Source organism: Sus scrofa, chromosome 12 (genome assembly GCF_000003025.6).
Source record: "Sus scrofa isolate TJ Tabasco breed Duroc chromosome 12, Sscrofa11.1, whole genome shotgun sequence".
Classification (NCBI taxonomy): Eukaryota; Metazoa; Chordata; class Mammalia; order Artiodactyla; family Suidae; genus Sus; species Sus scrofa.
Genome location: NC_010454.4, coordinates 4631081 through 4645071, shown reverse-complemented (window position 1 = coordinate 4645071; position 13991 = coordinate 4631081). Strand labels below are relative to the sequence as shown.

The following is a 13991-nucleotide window of genomic DNA, read 5'->3' as shown; positions in this document are numbered from 1 at the left end:
GATGCCCACTCTCACCACTTCTATTCAACATAGTATTGGAAATCTCAGTCACAGCAATCAGACAAGAAAAAGAAATAAAATGTATCTAAATTGGAAAGGAAGAGGTAAAATTGCCATTCTATGCAGACGACATGATCCTCTCTATAGAAACCCCTTAAAGACTCCACACAAAAACTATTAGAATAAATGAATTCTGCAAGGTAGCAGGATACATGATTAATATACGTAAATCTGGAAGTTCCTTTGTGGCATAGTGGGTTAACTCTCTGGCATTGCCACAGTTGTGGCACAGGTTGCAACTGTAGCATGGGTTCAATCCCTGGCCTGGGAACTTCCACATGCTGTAAGTGTGGCAAAAAAATGTTTAAAAAATACACATAAATTTGTTTCACTGTTTTGTTTTGTTTTTTGGCTGCACCCACATCATGTGGAAGTTCCTGGGTCAGGGATTAAACTCCTAGCTGCAGCTGCAGCAACGCCAGATCCTTAACCCAGCACACCACTCTGGGGATCAATCCTGTGACTCTGCGGTGACCCTAGCCACTGCAGTCAGATTCTTAACCCACGGTGCTACAGTGGGAACTCCTGTTGCATTTCCTTACATTAGCAATGAAATATCAGAAAAAGTAAAAAAACAAAAATTACATCAAAAAAAGTTAAGATACCTAGGAATAAATCCAACCAAGGAGATAAAAGACTTATATGCGGAGAACTATAAAACACGGATAAAGGAAACTGAAGATGATTCAGGGAAATCCCATGCTCCTGGATTGGAAGAATTAATACTGTTAAAATGGCCTTTCTACCCAAAGTAATCTACAGATTTAATGCCATCCCTACCAAATCACCTATGACATTTTTCACAGAACTAGAACAAATGATCCCAAAATGTATGCAGAACCACAAAACACCCATAACTGCCAGAGCAATCCTGAGGAAAAAGGACAAACCTGGAGGCATAACCCTCCTAGACCGCAGACAAATTCGCAAAAATACAGTAAGCAAAACTGTGATTTTGACACAAAAACAGACATGTGGACCAATGGAACAGAATAGAGAGCCCAGAGATAAGCCCGCATACCTGCAAGCAATACTCTTCCCCAGGGAGTCAAGAAGACACAATGGAGAAAATACAGTCTCTTCAGCAAGTCGGGAAGGCTGTACCCAGCTTCGTGTAAAATCAACGAGGTTAGTGTGCACCCTTCAATCACACAAAAATAAACTCAGAATGGTTTAAAGACTTAAACAGAAGGCACTGCACCATAAAACTCCTACAAGAGAACATAGGCAAAAACACTCTCTGACACAAACCCTCTACCAGTGTTTTCTGAGGTCAGTCTCCCAAGGCAATATAAATAAAAGCAAAAATTAGCAACTGGGACCTAACTAAACTTAAAAACTTTTGCCCAGCAAAGGAAACCGTAAACAAAATGAAAAGACCACCTACGGACTGGGAGAAAATATTTGCAAACTATGAGACCAACAAGAGTTAATTTCCAAAATGTACAAACCACTCATACAACTCAATATCAAAGAAACAAGCCGATCGAAAAATGGGCAAGTAGGAGTTCCTCCTGTGGCACTACAGGATCGGTGATATCTCTGCAGCACCAGGATGTGGGTTTGATTCCAGCCTGGCACAGTGGGTTAAAGGATCTGGTGTTGCCATAGCTTTGGGATAGGTGGCAACTGTGTCTTGGGGACTTCATATGCCGCTTGATAGCAAAAAAAGAAAAAGAAAAGAGAAAGACAGACAGGCAGGCAGGCAGGCAGTAGACCTAAATAGACATTTCTCCAAGGAAGACAGATGGCCAACAGACATATGAGAAGATGCTCAACATCGCTAATTATTAGAGAAACGCAAATCCAAACTATGACGAGGTACCACTTCACACGGGTCAGAATGGCCATCATCAAAAAGTCTACAGGGAGTTCTCTTGTGGCACAGTGGGTAAAGGAGCTGGTGTTGTCACTGCAGTGGCCTGGGTTGCTGCTATGGTGCTGGTTCGATCCCTGACATGGGAACTTTGACATGGCCAAGAAAAAAAAAAGTCTACAAATAACAAATGCTGGAGAGGGTGCATGCGTCAGACCCCCGGCTGAGAGTCTGACACATGGTTTGTCATCTTACATTCTTCTTTGCTTAGCTGTCCTGCCAGGTAGGTACAATTAGACCCCCATTTTGCAGTTGAGAAAACTGGGGCACAGAGAGTTTAAGCAACTTGCCCAAGGTCATCCAGCTTGTAAACAGTAAGGTGGGGTATCAAATGACCTCACAGAGCCCAGCATGGTGCCCAAGCCACAGGGTGTGTTCCTAGTTTTATAGTCCTGTGTTTGAGATGCTCCCCCAGCCAGAGGTCCTCAACTGGGGGCAATTAACTCCCCAGAGGACAACTGGCACCATCTGGAGATGTTTGACTGTCTCCACTCGGGGGGCAGGGGGTGGCCTGCTCCTGGCAATCACTGGGTAGAGGCCCAGGATTAGGGTTGACCTCCTACAGGGTACAAGCCAGCCCCCACCAACATAACTAATCTGACCCAAAACATCAGCGTGCAGAGGCAGAGAAACTGTTCTAGGCCAGCAGTTCTCACACTCTGGCAGGTGTCAGAACCACCTGACTCTGAGCTTGTTAAACCCCAGGCTGCTGTCACCTCCACCCCACCCTGCCCCACCCCAGAGTTTGATTCACTAGGTCTGGGGTGGGGCTTGGGGATATGAGTTCTTAGCTAGCTGATGCCACTGCTGAGGGCCCAGGGCTCACACGTTGCAAACCACCGGTCTAGACCAAGTGAGTACCAGGTGGTGGCTTATTAATTTTTCATAGATTTTTAGTTCGCAACTCCCTAATGACATGAGCATCTTTTCATGTGCTTACTGGCCATCTGTGTCCCTTCTTGCTGAGGTGTCTGTTCAGGTCTTTTGCCCATTTTTTTTAATTGGGTCATTTTCTTAGAGTTTTAAGAGTTCTTTGTGCAGGAGACTATTTTGAATGCTATCTTAAAATTTTAATGATGTGGGTGGGTGGGTGGGTGGGGGGACTGGGCTGGCAGATGAAGCAGGAGGGGCAGCTTGTAGCAGGAAAAGAAGTCAGGTCCTGGGAGGAAACTGCAGGCAGATAGAAGGCCAGATGCTGTGACGCTGGGGGGCCTTTCCCCCCTAAAACCGAAGCTGGCCATCCCCGGTTCTCCCCGCCCCCACTGCTGAAGTAGGCATGGACCACCCACCTCATCGCCACCCTGCAAGGCAACGTCAGCCTCCCCACTTACTTGCAGGTATGGTGAAGCCCCGCCCCAGGCTTGACGGGCACCCAGGCTGCTCCCAGACTAATTACACTGAAATCACTGGGAGGGGGGCAGGCATCAGAACTTAAAGAAGGGAGTTCCCGTGCTGGCGCAGTGGAAACAAATCCAGCGGGTATCCATGAGGATGTGGATCTGACCCCTGGCCTCTCTTAGCGGGTTGGGGATCGGGAGTTGCTGTGAGCTGTGGTGTAGGTTGCAGCTGTGGTCCGATTCAACCCCTAGCCTGGGAACCTCCATCTGCCATGAATGCAGCCCTAAAAAGCTCCCCCCCCAAAAAAAAGAATTTAAGCAAAACAAAACACTCCTCCAGTGTTTCTACTGTGAAAGCAGTGAGAACCAGGGCTTCGGCATCATGCGCGGAGGGGGCCTCTGCTCCCCCCACTCCTCGGCTTTGCTCTCAGAGGCTGGGCTCAGATTCAGGGCGCTGGAGGAGGCTTCGTTTGAAGGCTTGCTGCTGCCCCCCCCACACACACCCCCACTGCAGCCGTCAGGCCAAAGGCAGTTCTCTCTACAGCCCAGGGCCGGGGAAGCTGCCAAGCCGGGGAGTGAGGAGGGAGAGGCTGGTCCACCTGGGCCTGAGGCCAAGAGCTCTCACAGGCCTGGCTGGCTCCAAGGCAGAATTGAACGATCAAGGGCAAGACGGAGAATGCGGGGGCCTGTTGACCAGCTTGCCCAGAACCAGGGACGCGGCAGGATGGCAGAGGGCCCCTGCGGAGGCTGGGAGGCATGCGCAACTCTGGTTTCTTCTCCTGGTCACCAAGGACCCTGGGCCTGGCAATCCACCTTCCCAGCGTCTTGGCACTGCAGCTGCACCCCCTGCCTTTGGCAGCCTCAAAGTGCTGCCAAGCCCTCGTGTTACTCTTGCCATGCCCTGGGGGGACCAGGCCTGGGGGGACCAGCCCAGGGCATGGCTAAATCCCAGGATAAAAGGCTCATGATTTAACTCTGGTCCTTCTGCCAGCAAGTTAAGTCTGGTCATGCTGGTTCCTCCCCATGTTGTCCTAATAACATTTCAAGGGGTCACAACATCCTCAGGCGCTGGTCTCTTTAGGGCGGTGCTAGGGAGAGGGTCCCTGGCTCCCCCTCGGCTCTGCTTAGGCAGTGCCTGCCCCCCGCTCAGAAGGCAGTGAAAACCCCCCTCCCAGCTCTCCTAAGAGCCGAATCAGGCCCGGGTGGTATCTGGGCACCTGACCTGCTGTCCTGGCCTTACCGGGTTTGGCATTTGTTTCCTCCTGTGTGAAACGAGGACCGTGGTCCCAGCACACACGGGGGCTGAGGATGACGCGAGCTCGGGCGGGTAGCACCGGGATGCGATGCGTGAGATGAGGGTGGCCAAGGCTCAGGGCTGCCTCCGTGTGTGAGGGGCTCACTGCCCCTTCCTGGCAGGTGAGAACGGGGAGGCTGAGGGGGAGCTGCTCCCGGCCTGCTAGCCCCCAACCTGGGGGGCCTTCTAGCTATAGCTGCTGGGGGTGAGGGACGATGAGATGGAAGGGGTCATGGTTGAAGTGCATGGCGCCACACGCGCCCCCAGTATGTGTTGAAGCCCTACTGTGCATGTGAGTTACTGGGAAGAGTCTTTATGGATGCAGATACGATGACGTCATACCAGATGAGGATGGGCCCCAAGCCCAATGACTGGGGTCCTTTCAAGAAGAGGAAAATGTGGGACACACACACACAGGGTAGGAGGCCACATGCAGACAGAGCAGAGACTAGCGTGATGCTGTTACACCAAGGTTGCCTGCGGTGCCAGAGACGGAAGAGGCAAAGAGAAAATGGTCCCTAGCGCCCTCGAGGGGGCTGGGCGGCCGACACCTTCATCTCAGACTTCTGGCCGCCAGGACGGGATGCTGAGCCAATGCATTCCTGCGCTTTGAAGCCATCCAGTTTAGGGTTATTCATGGCAGCAGCCAGAAGAAACGCACACAAAAGGGGGCAGATTTCTGCTGCTTTTAAAGATAACGGCAGGAGAGGGAGGGAACCAGCCCAGAGGCCAGAGCCCAGTGCCCCTCGGTCAGCCGCTGAATGGCCCCCGGCCGGCCGACGGCCCCCAGCACACAGCCCAGTCCCTCTTTTCTCATAAAAGCGTGGCGCTGGCTCAGTAAAAGCCGGCAGAGGCAAAAAGAACCCTGGTGCCCAGGGAGGTGGGAGGCTGTGGATGGAGCCACTCCTTCCCACAAAAGCCCCCAAACACAGGCTCGAGGGCAGCTGGAGCAGCATCAGGCACTTCCAGCGGGAGGCGGGCGGCCCCTCGAGCCCAATTTCCCAGGTTGACGCGGCTGGATTCAGCTTCAGATCACCTCCCTCTGACTCTGCTAAATATAACCCAGGCTCGACTGCTGCATAAATTTGAACATTGGGCTCAAGAGACGCGTGATTCTGGAGAACTCACGCAGCTCATTCCTGTGTGTCGGATGTGAAGCGAGCAGAGCAGAGAGCGTTTGCTCTCCGCATCAACTCCCAGCTACCCCCCGCTGGCCCTGGCTGCCCAGCCCTGACCATCGGCTACCTCTTCCTTCCAGACTCTTTGCAGGGGTCTTCCCCAGCAGGGTCCCCAGGGCTCAGGTGGGATGGGGCATTTGGCTCTTGGAGTTTCAGGCTGGGGCTAGGCTGGGCGTGGGTCCCTGGGACACAGGTGAGATACCCCTGGATGCTCAGTATCCTTGCCCCAGTGCCCCCGCCACCCGGTCCTCCAGAACCCCTCGCCTGTCCACACCGTTCTGGGGTCCTGAGAAGGTGGGGATAGAGGGTAGGGTAGAGACTGGGAATTCCCAGCTGTCATCCGCATTTCCCATCTTGCTCCCCTCTTCCCATTATTCATTCAACAAACATTCGCCCAGCCCAAGTGCTTGGTGCAGTGCTTGGCCCAGAAGATACCCAGTGCTTGTGTCTTGGCACCAGCATCCAGGGCCTGGGCTTATGGGACTCACCGGGCTTCCTGAATCTGATGATGCTTGGTCTTCCTCAATTCTGGAAACTGCTCAGCCAGCACCTCCCCATGTTTCGCCTCCTCCACAGACAGACCAGCCTCCTTATCCAACTGCGTTGGGACAGGTGTTTCCTGTTCTACAGTTCATGCAAACTGTGGTTCTTAAGAGGCCACCCTGCCCCACCTCAATCCCCAGGCCACGCCCCCTGCCTCTGGGGCGGGGTCGCCACCCCAGCCCCTTGATGCAGGGCTTGGCAACACCTCTCACTCAGCCTCATAGAGTTAAAGCCTGGGCTCAAATGCTGACCACCTGGTGGTTTTCAGCTCCAGCTTCAATGTGGGCCACACCCACCCCGGGGAGGGGGCGGGTTCCCACATCCCACAGGCTCAGCTGTGCCTTCACCTGGACATTGCTATTTGTGGTCGTTTCCTTTCGGGTGTTTTTTAAAGAAAGCTTTCCAGTTACCTAGGCTGCAAAGGGACCAAGTTAGTCACCTTCCCACGGGCATTTATGTTTAAAGAGTGGCTTTTCTCATGGGACAGAACAAAGAGCCTGGGCCTTGGGATCAGACAGCCCTGGGCTCAAACTCTGTCGTGATGCTCATCACTATGGCAACGTGGGCGGCCTGCCTCTCTGTGTTTTAGGTCCATCGTGTATTTAAAGGCAGATGATCCATGTTGGTGAGAGGTGCCCAGGGTTGCTGTTACAGCTGTCCGCAAACTTGGTGGCATAAACAACACAGACTGATTCGTTTACAGTTCCGGAGGTTTAAGTCTGAGCATGGGTTTCATGGCTAAAATCCAGGTGTCAGCAAGGCTGCATCCCTTCCGGAGACTCCAAGGAGGAATCTGAGTCCTTTGCCTTTTCCTCCTTCTAGAGGCTGCTTGTCTTACCTGGCTTGTGGCCCCCTCACATCCTCAAAGCCCACAGTGGCTGCTCATCTCGCTCACATCTCATCACTCGGACCCTGACCCTCCCGCCCTCTTGTGTGATCCGTCTGTGCCCTTGTGTCCAGGACAATCTTCCTCCTGCTTCAAAGTCAGCTGATCAACAACCTTAATTCCATCTGCCGCCTTAACTCTCCCGTTCTCCCCCTTCCCATGTGTGTTAGGGTTCTCCAGAGAAACAGATGTGTGTGTGTGTGTATACAGGTTATGTCTATATGCATATAGAAAGATTTAAGAAATTGGCTCATGTGACTATGAAAACTGGATAGTACAAAATCTGGGGGGTCTACCAACGGGCTGGGGACCCAGGGAAGAGGAGATGCTGCAGCTCAAGTTGGAAGGCTGCCTGCTGGCAGAATTTTCTCTTTCCCAGGGGAGCTAGGTCTTTTGTTCTGTTCAGGCCTTCAGCTGATTGGGTGAGGCCCACCCACATGAGGAAGAGCAATCTGCTTTACTTAAAGTCCACTGATGTACATGTTAATCTCATCCCCAAACCCTCACAGAAGCATCCAGAATAATGTCTGACCAGATACTTGGGCACTGTGGCCCCAGTGACACATAAAATGAATCATCACATGATGTAACACAGCATATTCATAGGTTCTGGGGATTCAGACATGGTTGTTTTGGGGAGGCCGTTATTCTGATGACCACAGCTACCTCTGTATTAGGGTTTTTCAGAAAAACAGAATCAATAGGACATTATCTACCTATCTGTCTGTCTGTCTATCTATCTATCTATCTATCCAATGGATGCTGGCAACTTTCAGAATCTTGAGCAGCAAGCTGAAGACCCAAGGGGGCTGAGAGTATAATTCCAGTCTGAGTCTAAAGGCCTAAGAACCAGGTGAACCCATAGTGTGAGTTCTGGTCTAGCCAGCAAGCTCAGGACTCAGAAGAGTCAGTGTTTCAGTTTGAGTCCAAAGGCAGAAAAAGACCAATGTCCTAGCTCAAGACAGTCAGGCCTTACTCCTGGAAGGGTCAGCTTTCTGTCCCATTCAGGTTGTCAACTGATTGGACAAGGCCCACCCACATTGGGGAGGCCAGTCTGCTTTACTCGGTCTACTCGTGCAAAAATTAATCTCATCCCAAAACACCCTCAAAGACACACTCTGGATAACATCGGGGTATGTGTAGCCTAATCAAGCTGACACCTAAAATTAACTAACCAGCACACCTCCTTGCAGGGAAGTTTTGAATTCCAATACACACACAGGGGTGCCGGGGCTGGCTCCTACTAGCTCACAGAAATGGTTGTTGGAGTTCGCATCATGGCTCAGCAGAAATGAATCTGACTAGCATCCATGAGGACACAGGTTCAATCCCTGCCCTAGCTCAGTGGGTTAAGGATCCGGCATTGCCACGAGCTGCAGTGTAGGTTGCAGATGTGTGTGGCTCGGATCCCGTGTTGCCGTGGCTGTGGCATAGGCCAGTGGCTACACCTCCAGTTCGACCCCTAGCCTGGGAACCTCCATATGCTGCAGGTGTGGCCGTAAAAAGACAAAAGAAAAAAAAATGGTTGTTAAATGTTTAGGAGTTTTACAAGGCAGGTGTTAAGGGGTTGGTGTCCTAAACCTGGGGGCAGAAGTGTTTACACCTTGAAAATGGGCATGTGCTACAAATCGGGGCTTTTTGCCTTATTATTTGCCTTTTGTTTTTAGAAAGTGGGTTTTTCCCACGTGTGAGGCACCTAAGACTTTGTTCAGTTAGTGGTAATTCTCTTTCTCCCCCCCCTCTGCTGGAGACAAAAGTCCTCCCCACCCCAGCCGCGCTCTCTGGCCCAGGCAGTGCACTGCCCCCTGCTTTCCTCCTGCAGCTTGGAGTTCTGGCTGCTCCCTCTCCCACCCCAGGCCTAGGCCAGCCCGATGGAGCCGACAAGACAGCCCCTCAGAGCCCCGCTCATCTGCAGGTTTGACAGCCGACATATGGCCGTGGGCTGAGCCGGGCCCTGCCTCCCTCTCGCCTCTGCTCAAGAAAATAATAATAATTAATGAAGAAACTGTTTACTGAGAGCCGTTTACCACCAAAAGCCTCAGGGTACGTTGCACTTAAACGTAATTAAAAGTGGCGTCTCGGAGTTCCCGTGGTTGCGCAGTGGTTAGCGAATCCGACTAGGAACCGTGAGGTTGCGGGTTCGGTCCCTGCCCTTGCTCAGTGGGTTAACGATCCGGCGTTGCCGTGAGCTGTGGTGTAGGTTGCAGACGCGGCTCGGATCCCGCGTTGCTGTGGCTCTGGCGTAGGCCGGTGGCTATAGCTCCGATTGGACCCCTAGCCTGGGAACCTCCATATGCCGCGGGAGCGGCCCAAGATACAGCAAAAAGACAAAAAAAAAAAAAAAAAAAAAAAAAGTGGCGTCTCTTCAACTTTGGTTTGAAATGGAAAGCTGGCTCTGCTGCCCTGTGCAGGCGCCCCCACACCTTCCCCTAACTCTGCAGAGGGGGCTGGAGGCGAGGGCGAGGGGCCTGGCCATAGGAGTTAAGGTGTAGCCAGAAAGCATGGGAAGGGTTCAGGGGACGAGGGTGGGTCCCCCACAGCTAAGAGAGCTGGAAGCAGATGGCTTAGAAGCAGGTGGCCACCCTCCAGGAAGGGGCAAGACAAAGCCACTCTTGCCAAGTTTGGACCACCCGGCCTCTAAGTGCCCACTGAGTCCAAAGTCGAGACTTTCCCTTCTTAGACCCAACACTCTGCGCTCCTGCCCTAAGCCGCCAACTGTGCTTTACTCACTCATTCGGCAAGGGTTCCCGGAGAGCCTGCTGTGTGCCGAGGGCTGTTCTGAGGATGCAGCTGGTGCTCAAGAAGATGCCTGCTCTCACAGACCTTATACTGCAGCTGGTAGAAGATGGACAATGAACGAAAATGAGAAAATTCCAGCAAGAAGGAGAGGGAGTGGGGAAGGCGGGCAGGTGGCTATGGGTTTCTAAGGAGACGCTTGATGAGAAGGCAAGTTGTCAGGAAGAGGGAGGAAGTGAGCCAAAAGGAAGAGCATCCCAGGCAGAGGGAACAGCCTGTGCAAAGGCTCTGAGGCAGGTGCAAGATGCAGGAAAGAGGCCAGTGTGGGTGGAGCAAAGACAGGGGTGGGAGAGTGGTGATCAGACTCCAGGCTCTGCACAGAGTTCTAAGCTCCAGCTCTGGCCCTGGCCCTGGGCTAGACCCTCAAGGTATGGGGGTTGACTCCAAAAAGGAGAGGCACTGAGATGGCAGTAAGAAATGTAGCAGCAGAACCCTGACCCGCCAGGGCTTGTAACGATCAGCCAGGTGGGGACCCTGCCTTAAGGGCATCCTAGGCTGGAACAAGGATGGGCGAGCCTCTCCCTCTGCATCTCCCACCTCTCCAGCATCCCCCCCTCCACCCCGAGGTGGGCCCCGGGAGAGGTGGCTTCCCTGAGATCGACCTCCCACTCAGCCTTCCATCTCTGTCCAACCAGGTCCTCTCCCAGCTTCGCTGGCTGCATCAGCCTTATTCCTTTCCTGTTGAGCTGCCCTCAGGAAAACTTCCTGCAGGAGCGCCAGAGTCACTGCTGACTCTGGACAATGACCGTGTCCTTCTCTCTCTCCTGGGGAAAGGATGGAACTAACAGGACACATCAGGGCGCCAGGGCCCCTTCCAGAGATCCACAGTCACGTGACCGTGGACCATCTGCAGCTGCCCTGCTCGCTCGCTCTGTCTTAAGATCAAGGATGCTTATCCCTCTGTATCCCAGATAAAGCTAATGAGAGCTGCGCTGGGCTGACACCAAGGACCCCCAATTCTTGCCAGGAGTGGGAGAAGTAGTACAAGGGATTAGCAGGGTGTCCGCGCCTGCTAGAGCTGCCACCTGGCTGTCCCCAAAGGGGGCCATGCTGAGGGATGCAGACCAAGTCTCTTTCTTTCCCCTGGTCAGTAAACAACACCCCAGGGCCCAGGGTGGTGCTGATGCTCTGAGAATCTTCCCTCTGAAATAACCTATATGAGAAAAGAACCTGGGTGTTCCTGTCGTGGCGCAGTGGAAACGAATCTGACTAGCATCCATGAGAATGCAGGTTCGATCCCTGGCCTCGCTCAGTGGGTTAAGGAGCCGTTGCCGTGAGCTGTGGTGTAGGTCGCAGACATGGCTTGGATGTGATGTGGCTGTGGTGTAGGCCTGCAGCTGCAGCTCCGACTGGACCCCCAGCCTGGGAACGTTTATATGCCACAGATACGGCCCTAGAAAGACCAAAAAAAAAAAAAAAAAGTGTGTGTGTGTATATGTGTATATAAATATATATACATATAAAAAAACTGATTCACTTTGCTGTACACCTGAAACTAATGCAACATTGTAAATCCATTATACTCTAATAAAACTGGGGGAAAAAAGAATCTTACCTTTGGGAGCAGGCTGGAAGCTGGTTGCACCTAGATGGGAGGTGGGCTGGTGCTGGATAGGAAATAAAGAAAAAGTAAAGCTTTTTAGCCTCTTGGTGTCCTGCAATTTCCATTTCATTTTGATAAAAGCAACAAAGTTGGTTCTAGCCCAGACCGTAAGGGGCGTCATCCCCAATGCTGGAAGCTTCTATACGGCTGGATGGATCTTTGGGGTCCTTGTGTCCATGCACCCACTTGCCGGGCCCACACACTAATGAAAAAGCACTACCCGGGCGCCCCGCCTGAGCCCGGCACTGTGTTTTCAGCCTCCAGACGTAGCTTTGCTCCTTCTGCCCCTGGAGGAGGAGGGTTCAGGTGCCTGGTCAACACGCCAGTGGAATTACAATTACGGAAAACACATGCACTGCGATTCGGGTTTAGGCTGAAAGTATTAATTTTCTGGTTTCAATTATTCAATAGAAATTAATGAAAATGCAAGAGGAGTCTCAGAGGAGCCGCTCTCACCAGCTGGGGTGGGTGCAGACAGAGGAAAGTTGGCTTAAGTGGCGTCTAGGAAGGTGGGGTGAGCCCGAAGGCCAGGGACCCCAGCACCTGTCCCCAACCCCTCCAGCCTGGGCCCTTCCCGGGGGTGGGGAGCCTCCAGTGCCAACCAAAGACTGGACCTGCACCTTCATTGGGAGGGGCATGGGGGGGTGTTGGCACCCTCTGTGCCAGCTGTTGGGGAGATGACAGGCCCAGCCCTGCCCTCAGGGAGCTCACAGCCCATGGGGAGATGAGCTGCAGCCACCAGTGTTACAGCAACACAGGGGGCGGAGGGGGGCTCAGGCAGCTGGGAGTGGGGTGTTGGCGGGGGTGGCGGGGGAAGGCTTCCTGGAGGAGGTGGCTCCTGGCAGAATCCCCAAACTCAGAAAACCCCTTGCTGAACAAAGACACCCTTTGGGGTCCTGGTGACCATCCGAGGCAGGACAATTTCCTGAGTGGCAGCTATAATTTGTCCTTTCTGTAAAAGAGTCTGATTTCAGAAGACTGTTTTTTACTTGTTCATCCCAAAAGGCAAGAAAGGGCAGGCCTGGGGTCTAGATGACGGAACTATTGGGGGGTGCGCAGTTCCAGGGCTTTCAGAATGGGGACACTAGCTCCCCGAGGGTGGGGACACCTGTGTCCCAGGTCTATGAGGATCCCCATGGGGTGACAGGCCTTCAGAAGGGATGGCACCCAGATGTAGGGACGGATCCCCAGAGCTCTGGCTTGGGGGCCTGGCAGAGCGGTCCCAGGGCCCACGTTCACCCCCAGCGACGGGGCTGCCTGCGTCTGGATGGACCGCCAGCTCCTTGGATGAGAAGCATCTCTGTAGGGACCACACAGGCAGGGACAAAGGTGGGGCTTCCTCATCCGCGTGACCGCTCAGATGGTGGGGAGCAGGGGCACAAAACATGACCGACTCCAAACTTTTAAAGTTTATGGCGGCGCCCTCAGCACATGAATGTTCCTGGGCCAAGGAGTGAATCCGAGCGGCAGCTGGGACTTAGGCTGCAGCTGTAGCAACGCCAGATCCTTTAACCCTCTGAGCCGAGCCCGGGATCAAAACTACACCTCTGCACTGACCTAAGCCGTTGCAGTTGGATTTTTTTTTTTTTCTTTTGTCTTTTTGGCTTTTTAGGGCTGTACCCGAGTCATATGGAGGTTCCCAGGGTAGGGGTCAAATTGGAGCTGTAGCCACTGGCCTACACCACAGCCATAACAATGCTGGATCCAAGCCGTGTCTGCGACCTACACCATAGCTCACGCTGGATCGTTAACCCACTGAGCGAGGCCAGGGATCGAACCTGCATCCTCATGGATGCTAGTCAGGTTCGCTAACTGCTGAGCCACGACGGGAATTCCTATAGTTGGGTTCTTAACCCAGGGCACCACAGCAGGAACTACCGACTCAAATTTTTTGCACCTCTCAGAAGCAGGATTTGGAGTGAGATTTGACGGGATTGGAGGAGGGGGAGGGGTGGGATGGACTGGGAGTTTGGGATCCGTAGATGCAAACTATTAAATTTAGAATGGATAAACAAGAGGCCCTATTGTACAGCTCAGGGATCTATATCCAATCTTTTGCAAAAGACCATGAAAAAAGAATGTATGTGTGGGTGTGTGTATATGTATATATGACTGGGTTACTTCGCTATACAGCAGAAATCGGCATGGCGTTATAATAATCAACTATACCTTTTTTTTCTTTTAATCTTTAGGGCCACACCCGCAGCATATGGAAGTTCCCAGACTAGGGGTCAAATTGGAGCTTCACCTGCTGGCCTATGCCACAGCCACAGCCACAAGAATGCCATATCCGAGCCACATCCACGACCTCCATCACAGCTTGCGGCAGTGCTGGATCGTTAAGCCACTCAGCAAGGTCAGGAATTGAACCCGCATCCTCATAGATACCAGTCGGGTTCTTAATAGGGTGAGCCACAA

The 13991-nt window shown here is 52.7% G+C and overlaps 1 long non-coding RNA gene across 4 annotated transcripts in view; it reads right to left on the bottom strand.

Moving 5' to 3' along the window:
* The window catches only part of LOC110255964, a 44538-nt gene that overhangs the window by 13477 nt on the left and 17070 nt on the right, over window positions 1-13991 (bottom strand). For 3 of the 4 annotated variants that reach the window (XR_002336975.1, XR_002336972.1, XR_002336973.1), the window contains exons 2-4: window positions 11526-11577; window positions 9905-10009; window positions 6234-6369 (exon numbers count right to left, since the gene is read on the bottom strand). This is a non-coding gene — a long non-coding RNA (uncharacterized LOC110255964). The remainder of the gene's footprint in view (window positions 1-6233; window positions 6370-9904; window positions 10010-11525; window positions 11578-13991) is intronic. The other variant, XR_002336974.1, reaches the window with a different exon arrangement.